General features: G+C 39.4%; 1 protein-coding gene across 3 annotated transcripts in view; it reads left to right on the top strand.

Moving 5' to 3' along the window:
• Window positions 1–1,989, top strand: part of LOC148850477 (protein LNK1-like) — a 35,968-nt gene extending 33,979 nt beyond the window's left edge. For all 3 annotated transcript variants that reach the window (XM_088944858.1, XM_088944857.1, XM_088944859.1), the window contains one exon: window positions 1,709–1,989. The gene's annotated coding sequence lies outside the window, so the exon portion shown is untranslated. The remainder of the gene's footprint in view (window positions 1–1,708) is intronic.
• Window positions 1,990–10,573: the final 8,584 nt, after the last annotated feature.

Below are 10,573 nucleotides of genomic sequence, written 5' to 3' on the forward strand. Positions count from 1 at the left end.
GCCTGCCCTATGGCAGTTCGGGACACTCCTCCGAACTAGCCTACCTTATGGCAGTTCGGGACACACCTCTCCGAACTGGCCTGCCCTATGGCAGTTCGGGACATACCTCCGAACTCAAGACCACCTCGCTCACCCCTCCAACACTTCGCCTCCAGGACGCCAAACTGAACAACCATACCATGCCTGACACCGAGGAAGTTCATATCCAGGTGCGGCGCACCTGACTGACTTGGGATCTGACGCTTGACAGCTGCACTTCAAACGGCCACCTGCCACCGCCACCTGCCACCCCCATCTTCAGGTATAGAGACGGCTCCGACAAGGAGCAGTGGCGGTTCTGTCCCAACAGAAGGGATGACATCAGAACTGGTAGAAACACAGAAGTAATCATACCCAACTTGACAGAAGCCTCGGAGTGAGTGCGCGAAGTGGTTATAAGAGGCCCCCTACCCCCAACAACAAGGTATGCAAACTTTGCTCCATCTGGTTTTATCTTGCCTTTGAGAGAATACTAACTTGAGCTTCGAAGCAATCTCATCGGGTTCCCCCCGGAGTTCCCTCATCTTCTCCGTTTCAGGCTCCCCGTTGTTCCAGTCAGAGGCAAGGCCATTGACAGCTAGTACCGGCCGGATTGCGCACCATTAGGGGCAATGTGATATGTTTGAGGAGTAAGAAGCAATTGGTTGTTGCTCGCTCTAGTGCAAAGGCATAATATAGGGCAATGGCTCATTGGGTCGTCAGAGTTGCTGTGGTTGAAGATCCTGTTAACAAAAATGAGAATTCCAACAGAAAATCCTATGAGACTTTACTATGACAATCAAACAGCTAAAAACATTGCTCATAATCTTATTCAACATGATCATACAAAACATATTAAAGTGGATAGGCATTTCATCAGAGAAAAAATTAATAGTGGAGAAATTTGCTTGCCCTTTTGTAAGATCTGATGATCAACTTGTTGATTGCTTTACTAAAGGAGTTCACAAGCCAAAGTTTGATAGTAACCTAAGCAAGTTGGGCATGATAGATATCTATGGTTGGCGAGGGGGAGTGTTGAGAATATGCAATATGATGAAAGGGGCCAAGGGCTTTTTTGGGTTTTTTAATTTCGTTTTTGTATTTGGGTGCCCAAGTAAAGACAAACTTGTACTTTCAGTAACATTATAAACTTGTAGTCTCTAGAGTGAACAGTAATAACTCGAGGCACACCTTTGTAACATTTCTTTTTCTTCTCTTCTTCTCCCTTCTTCTCCTTTCTCCTCCTATCTTTTCTTCTTCCTTTGTTTTTGGGCTTCACCTTAATTTAGGAAGTTTGTGGGTTGGAAATCAGCTAACTTTAAACTCTCTCTTGGGATGTGAACTAAAAGGGAATAATTTAAGGAACTAGTCTAGTGATGGATTTTTCTTAATGAAAACTTCCATGAAGCTTTAGAATATTAGGTCGGAGGTGGTGACCAAATTTTGTTGGATTTCAAGCTGTTTAGCACAGATATATGAACAATTGAAAATATTTTGCACGTTTTGATGTTTGATCCTTTTTAATTTTCTATGACTAATAATAGATTTCTTTATGCTGCCTTATTAATCTACTTGAGTACTACTTTGTATGGAAATTTCCCATACTGTGTATATTCTGTTGCGTTGATGTTTTGTTCACTTTATTAATATTCTATTAATGTTATTCTTGTTTGTTTTTGAACTTGTGTAGGGTTCGTGAGCATCATTTTTCGACTCTATATCACAGACAGATAGCCAGGACTCAGGATTTACTGTTGAGTGATGGCCAACCAAAAGGTTACCTAGGCTGAACGCATGATTAAATGAACTTATAACCATCTGTGTTGTAGATTATTCTTTTTTGAGCTTTAAGATACATCCTTCTTCATTTTTAATATACAGTGATGTGCGAAGTTGTGATTGCCCAGTTATATTTATTTTTATCCATGTAATACTCTCAGGTGGGCCTCCTATAAATCCCTATTTTTTTTTTTTTGTGTGTACATTGTTTTCTTTTATTTTGCTAAACGATTGGGCTACACAACGTGGGATAGCTCTTGAAGTAGAGCATCTTTAGAAAGGGTTCGACTATGATATCAGAAAGATAATACCAGAACAGGTGTTATTCGTCAAAATTGAGTGGAGCTTTGATTGGTCAAAGCTATTCTGATAACATGTCTCTCCAGCATCTATATATGTATACCGACCGGTATTCACAGTGGAGCTTTGATTGGTCAAAGCTATTCTGATAACATGTCTTTCCAGCATTTATATATAGATTTCCCCTAGAGAAATCTATATATGTATACCGACCGGTATACATGTATTTCCATATATTATATATATGTATATTATTTTATATATATTTTATATACTATAAATTAATAAATATGCATTATATATAAATATATATATTTATAATATTTTATTTATTATTTAAAATATAATATATTATATATTTTTATATTTTTTATATTATTTATATTTATACATATTTATGATATTATATTATAAAAACTAAAAAACCGACGAATCGAACCGGTCAACCAATTAACTGACTAGTTTTGATTCGGTTCTGATTACTAGTTTTCTAAAAGCCGGTACTATTGGTACAGTTCCAAAAAATGCCCCATTGAATCATTAACACCCCTAATCAATAGCAGAAAAGAAGAAGATATTCCAAATAGGGGAATCTAGGTGTAAAGTGGGTCATGTCGGGCCAGCACGGCATGGTTTGTAGGCGGCCGCGCAAAGTGCGGGGCGGGTCGTGTTGTGTTGGTCCACAGGCCGTCATGGATTGTGCTACCCTCCCCGGTGAAAATTTTGAGTGTTGGCCTAGCATGGCCTACAACCTAGGCTCGCATGGGCCTGTGTCGTGTTGTGTCGAGCTACGGGTTGGTTTGGCCCGTGGTCCAAGCCTCGGCCCAAGTTGGGCCATGGAACGGGCCAAAGCTATTTTTGCCTATTTATTTAAAAAAATTGAAAAAAAAAAACTTAAAATTTTAGTTTTATATGAATTTTGATGTATACAATTGCTTATATATACAATAATTAAATAAATTAGTATAATAAAATTGAAAAAAATGTTTATTTTATTAATATATTATATACTATATATTATTATATAATTATAATTTATATAATATATTATATATAAATAGTATATATGGGTTGTGCTGGGTCGGGCCGTGCCGGCACGCATGCCTCGGGCGGCATGGCCCGCTTGATCGTGCTGTGCCATGCCGGCCAGTGAATTTTAAACCCCAGGCCCAATACGGCATGGACCATCATGCCGGGCCACCCACGGCCCAGCCAGATTTACACATCTAGGGGATTAGACTGGATCATCGGTTAAATTATCAGACCTTCCAAGTTGGGAGCAGATATAAAAGCTACAACCAATCTATAGGGCTAAAAGGACTAAACTTTGTAAGTAGAGAAGCTGGTTTATGCAAGAATCTTTCGTTAATGCAAGTTGGGGAGGCTACTTGCGGTTTCTAGCCCCGCTTTCAGCTTCCACCATACCTTTGAGAAGTGTAATTAAGATTGTTGCTGAAAAAAGTGCAGTACAATGAAGAAAATAACGTAGGGGAGGCAGGAGGTATTTAAAAAATAATTCATTTGGATTTTCAAAGTTTACATTGATTGTGATTTTCTAGTAGAAATATTCAAAATCTTTTCAAGTTGGATAGATTGTGACTATGTACACTAAGTTGGATGAAAAGAAGTCACCTAAAGAAAACTATGTTTAGAGATTTAATGAATGGCAAAATTGTCTTTTCATTGAAACCGTCAATAATAGCAGTGAGAATGCATATTTAAGTCTAATTTAAAATCTCAGGACTTTTAAGTCTTTTTACCTTTTTTTTTTTATCATGCCTTTTCTATATCATAATTATTAGTTGGACTTTTTTTTCTTCAGGTTGTTGCAATTTGGCCAAATTAGTCTGAAAGGGAAGGAACTTTAAACTAGTAAATTGGAGATCAGTTTCGGTCAGGGCAAAATGCGTTCGAGCAATCTTTATCTCATGGAGAGATATTTTTAATGTAAGGTTGCAAAAGGCTGTTAGAACAATGTAGACATATATTTTCTCTGATGAAAGCCAATCTCAGCAAATTGATCTAAGCATTTGCTGGTATCAAACTTCCAAATCCCAATAATTTTGTTTCTTTTTTTTTTTCCCTATCCATCCATCTTCTCAATTAAGATGATCTAAAACTTGAAATGTTCGGATCGTTTTCTTAGGTGCCCAACAGAGAACTTGTTAAGTCACGGTACCCCACTTCACTCGACTTGCCATTTGCACTACTACCTTATGTGTCTACTCTTTTACCTAAAAAAGAAGTTTCTATTCCTTTTTACATAAAAAAAAAAAAAAAAAAGTGTCTGTCTATTCCTTTGTCCAAGGGTTTGGTTTATGGTTGGAATCCAATCTGAATATATTGGAATGAGAATTGGAATGGTTTATTTTCATTTTCACAATTTGTTTGGTTCAGACAGAAATCGGAGTGAGAATTGAAATCAAGCTGGAATGGGATTTCACCCAACCAAATAGTTGGAATATGAATAAGCGCTTCTTTAAAATGCAAGAAGCAAGAAATTAGGGATGCTTTTGTCTTCTAAAACACATTTTAGGCCACACCAAACATGGCCTATGTTTGGTTAAAAACTTGGAAAGCTCCAGTATACTTTCATTCAGCCAAGAAATCAACTATTCTGGTGAAATCTGAAGCCTTGACAAATGTGCCTTAAAGGAAGTCATGAAGTGTTTGAATATTCAGTTTAAGCTCTCTAGATTTTCCATTAAACATTGCTTGTAGGCCTTTTAAGTGGACCCCATCTCTCTCACAGAGCCAAAAGTATAAAAAACCCTCCCAACCAAACAGAGACAACATGATTTGGACACATGCAGTGGAGCCCAAGCCCAAGCAAGCCATCCGGTCAGTTTTGAAAACATTAGATGACAATTTGCAATTGGGTATGACATGACTGCAAATTGTCACCATTTAACATAATACTATTGCTAACACCATACCGGTGGTAACGAGTTCAAATCAGCCCCCACAAGATTGTAAGCACATCTCCGCCATGTATTGAAAATATTTTCCAATGATGATATTATCATGAGAGATATTTCCAATACATGGCAGAAATATACTGTGGAATATTATGGGGGGCAATCTTGTGAGAGGCTGATTTGATATCTGTTGTAATATATCAATATTCAAGCACATAAAACCAACAATTTTCTAACTACTCTGTACTTCTGTGTAAAGAAGAGAAGATATGTTGTCAGGCTTTTAAACGGTTTCATATTTTTTGGAATTTATCTTTCATTTCTTGTTACATGTGTGGAAGTTGACATCGTACCATATACTTGATAAATGATATATATTGCGTCCTTGTAAAGATAAATATCTCACCAAAATGAGGGCATCATCATCCTTGCTTATTGCTTACTAGGATGACAAGAGACCGGATCTCCTGCCCACGGGATCTCTGTTCATGCATACCCACAATACACTCTCCCTGTAAATTGGGAACATCTCCCCCTGCATAAACGTGGGCAGTATTCTCATGGGCAGGAGATCCAGACTGGGATGACAAGGTATGAAAGTAAGTAATTCCACTTACCTTAAAAGCATCTAAAAGGATTTTTGTTATTCTATAAATTTCTGATTAGTATTATGTATTTTGGGTTTAGTGTCATTGAACTTTAAAATGTTATAATTCAGTACACAAACTTTTAAAATGTGTCAATTCAGTACCTATGTTAATCAGTCATTAAGTGTCATTTGAAAAAGACACAAATGCCCTTTGAGTGTCATCTAATTTTCTTTATCAATCATCCAAACATTGACAAAAAATTAACAATCCCAAATCTTTGCTTATTCTATTCAAGAAAGTTGGTGTCACGTCTTAGTGGGCCTCGATGGGGTCGAGAAAGCCTACGAAAGCAAGCAACAACACACACCAGGCAACAAGAATGCACACAGATTAGACAAAAGGTAACTCGTATTGCATTAATCAATGGTAAGCACAAGCACACAGTACAATGTCGAGGGGATCTCGTGCTTAACCTTTACACGCTAATGAACTCACTCAACTACCTACCTCCCCTCAAAGAGTATGTTAAGCTTTTGGGGGAGTGACATTAAGAAACATCAAAAGAATGAACATTCATACTATGTATTTAGAATAATGCCATTGGCGGTTACCCCTTACAAAATACATGCATAGCCCACCCATGACATACATGCTGACACTTGAAAGGCACGCGGTTGGCACTCTGATGGTTCATGGTAGGTGCTTGATGGCGCGGCAAAGGAGTCACTCGTGACATTCTCCCCCACTCAATTCGATCTACGTCCTCGGAGATTGGCTTCGACTGGTCCCTTAGAGTCACTACTGTGGAAGGAAGGTTCTTCTGCTGCTCCCGAACCTGTTGTCGTCCAAGGCCAAGGTGCATAGTCTTGTAGCATGGTTGGGTTGGCCTATTCTGTTGGGGTTTCCTAGGGCTAAGTCCTTTCCTGGCAGCCTCAAGGTATGTTAATGGCTGATTTGACTTGGTTATCGGGTAGGTTTGGGCCAGGTAAGGGTCAAAATGATGTTTTGGATTGTTGGGGTGTTGGCGATGAATTTTTCCCCAAGGGTGTCTCACAAGGCTACTACATGATTCAGTCTGTGGGGTGGTGCGAAAGTGGTCCATAGGCAGCTTGGGTGGCACTCGCTTTCCCCTGTGGTTGTGGTAATAGGCGATGTTGAACTTGGACACGGCCTTGGGTCTTCTGCTTTGCTTGATGGTTGTCGACGCGCACGAACTCTGCTGCTGGAGAGGTGTAGACGACTGGATGGCCTGCTGTTTCCTACTGCTGTTGTAGTTGTTGGCTCGAGGTGCAGCTTCTTCAGCTTGTGGAGTGGGGAACTTTTCTGCTTCATGTTGGCGCTGAACAAGGCTTCTTCATGAAAAAGTTGTAGTGCAGAAACTTGCTTCCCATGAACCCGGGTAGAAGTCACAACTGGTACCATGCAAGGGGAGCGCTCGTCCAAGATGCACAGAAAGTTGATGTGAGGCAGGAGAGCGGCTTCTGCTTGTCTCATGAAGTCCATTCCCAAGACAACTCGGAAGTCATCCAGGGGTACAACTGAAAGATTAATCTTGTTTGTCCATGGCCCAACTTGGAGGTCAACCCCACGAGTCGTGCCTTCAATCGCCTTTGCCCCGGAGTTCACGGCCTTGATCCACCCTGTCTCTTTCACAGTGTTCAGCTTGAGTCGCTTGGCCTCGGCAACTGAAATGAAGTTGTGGGAGGCCCCTGTATCAACAAGGGCTTGAGTCGGCTTCCCGCCGAGGAGGATGTCTACATACTTCAGCCCCCTTTGGGTGCTCTTTGGCCTTCCATGATTGGCCTCTTTTTTCACCATGGCGTTGAAGAGTTGAAGGGCGCCCACTCTTGGCGCCTGCACAGACTTTTCCTCATCACTTTGCTCGTCATCATTGAGCTTGGCGACAAGGGCATTGATATTCTTTTTGGTTGAGCAGTTGCGAACCAAGTGATTTCCCCCACAAAGGAAGCAAGAAATTAGGGACCCAACGGTTTTGGGCTTGTAGTGGTGCTGAGGGCCTTGCTCTCCTTGTGGCTTCTTCCCGTAGTCTTGTCTTGCTGGCTTGTTGAAGCTGGAGTTGTCGTACGGTGGGCGTGAACGACTTGCTCCCCCACTCAAATTAGGGGAACGCGGGCTTTCTGGTTTATGAGCTTCTTCATCTGATAAGCTGGTCTCATTGAGTTGCTCCACCACTGCCATTGCCGTGGCGAGGTCCTATACATTGCGGCGTTGGAGTTCTAGTTCGGCCCATGGCTTCAGTCTGTCCATGAAGTTGAACAGTAGATCCTTGTCGGACATGTCCGTGATCTCCAAGGTAAGGGCTGAAAACTCTTTAACATAATCGTGGAGTGAGTTCCCATGTTGGAGTGCTTTCAACTTCTTCTGCGCCAGGTACTCCACGTTCTCTGGGTAGAATTGCCGCTTTAGTTCTCGTTTGAAATCAGCCCATGTCTCAATGGTGCACGTACCCCATTCAATGTCTTGGCATTGCCTGCGCCACCATAGCATAGCAATGTCAGTCAAATCGCGTTCAATGTCTTGGCATCGCCTGGACCCCAACTTTCTTGAATAAAAGAGGCAATGATTTTGGATTGTTAATTTTTTGTTAATGCTTGGATGGTTGATAAATAAAATTAGATGACACTAGAAGGGCATTTGTGTCTTTTTCAAAGGCCATTTAACGGCAAGTTAACAAATAGTTAATGGTAGTTACTGGATTGACATGTTTTAAAACCTTAGGTACTAATTGTCATATTTAAAGTTCGGGGACTTAAGTGGCACTAGACCCAAAATGCAGGGTATTAATCAGGAATTTTCCCATACTAATATTGTAAACATCAGAAACTAATTTGTCATGGTTTTGAAAATCGGACCGGACTGGATGGTTGGTCCAGAAAACTCAGGAATCAGTAACTGGTTCCGTTTCATCCTGAAATCCCTTTTGACAAAAAAACATTGATTTATTAGCGACCTGCTGATGCAGACGATCAACCAGGACAATTGTTTTGATCATTTTTTATTTTTTAGTCAAAACAAGCCATCCGTTTAAACTAGACGATCAGACTGTTCGTGCTGGAGACCGGTCCCAGAACGGTTCTCTGTCTAGTCCTATTTTAAAAACCTTGCTAATTTCTATGTAGAACTTCGATGAGGGTTCGGTTGTAATATGTAGTAGAAACTTTTCTCATTCAAATAATCAATTTTCTTCTTTGAGCTTGATATCTTTCTAATTAATGGTGATTTTATTGAAAATGGGTGTTGTTTATTAGCAATTAGATAATACAGATGATTCACATTTTCCATCGTCATGACTATTTATGAAAAATTACATGTAATGCATAGCAACTCTTATCCCATAATTTGCCCTTGTAAGGGGTATACTACCTTTATCTACTAATGATGTGCTTAATTCATATTAGAATGTGATGTATTAACATTCAAAATTTAGGGGTTGGGAGCGATGGATATTGAAATTGAAGGGGATTCCACTACTGTTACTAAAAAGTCTGTCCCAAAAAATGCTGTTGTCTTTGATGCATCATCATTTGGTACACTGGTGTTGCCTTTGTTATTGTATTGTAGGTTGGTTAATACAAATTTTTAATAAAGATTTTTTGAGTTGATACAAATTGTTATTTTTACACCAAGGCTCCATTTGGAAGGAATACAAATACAAACATATAGAGTGCAAAATATTATATTTTATATTATTTTGTATATATTTATACCGTACATATTTGTATTTCTACTCTTTCCAAACCGAGCCCAAATTGCAACAATAAATGCAAATGCTACTGTACCAAATAGGCAAATACCCCCCTAACATATTCTCCTTTAATCAATTCACTAAGGTTATGTTTGGTTTGAAGGAAAAGGTAAGAAAAGATAGAAAACTTATACAATGTTTATAAAAGTTTCTTACCTTTCTCTTCCTTTCCCTATCTTTTCCTTCAAACTAAACACACCCTAAACTCCATCAACATCCAGAAAATAAAGGCAGATCATAGAATTGTTAAACATGATCTCACTATTCCTTTCACTCACATCTGATGATTGTTCCAGCAATTGAATGAAAGTGGGTCATAAGGATTCATGTCGGCAGATGTTTCTTGCTGATGTGGCAATTACAATTTTTTAACAACAATCATACATTATGTATGAAGGGGAGTGATTTGGGCAGATCTCATTTTTGATAAAATGCTTCTTCTGATTCTATTAATATAAATATAAAGCCATAAAAGGTGCTTTTATGCGCCCAGGACCCTGAATTTCAATTCCGGGAAGAATTTTCTTTTTCGGTAATTTCATAATCGGACTCCAAGGAAGGGAAGAATTCCGTAACCTAAGATATTTTGGGCCAACGTGGAAAAAATAAAAACGTTTACGGGCCGAGCTGGGCCCGTTTGACCATCGAGTTTAGGTCTGGAATCCGAGCCTAACCGTCATTTAAATTCCAAAATCCTGTTAGAAAATTTGGGAAAAACATTTTTTTATTTCTTTACTCAATAAAAAGTTTATTTATATTAAAAAACCTCAAAATCCAAAAAGAATGAAAGATCTCTGAATCTGATGCCGGGCCTAAATTCATTTACAAACCCGACTTAAAACAACCGGGCCGGGTCGGCACATCGGACTATCCAGTCCATGAACTACAGCGAGATATTTTTGTATTGTATTTTATTTTCTCCTAATTTTAATTTTCCAAGGTCTAAACCGCGGGCAGACATAAGGGCAGAAATTTGAGATTTGAGGGAGTGTACATGCTTGATGCTTGTGCTCCCATTATCTATATCCATTCTATTTCAATATTTTCTTTGATTCTTTCGCAGAAATTTGGCTTACCCTTTTACCTAATCCCCATCCTTCTTTATTCGTTACGATAACCCAAAAGGAGGAGAGTTTCAAGCTCCTCGTTATCCGTTCGTCCTCGTTTTATTTTCCTGTTGACAAATCAAGGCCGCTCTTTTG

The sequence above is a fragment of the Nelumbo lutea genome, chromosome 5 (genome assembly GCF_056320005.1).
Source record: "Nelumbo lutea isolate HS-2025 chromosome 5, American lotus-T2T, whole genome shotgun sequence".
NCBI lineage: Eukaryota > Viridiplantae > Streptophyta > Magnoliopsida > Proteales > Nelumbonaceae > Nelumbo > Nelumbo lutea.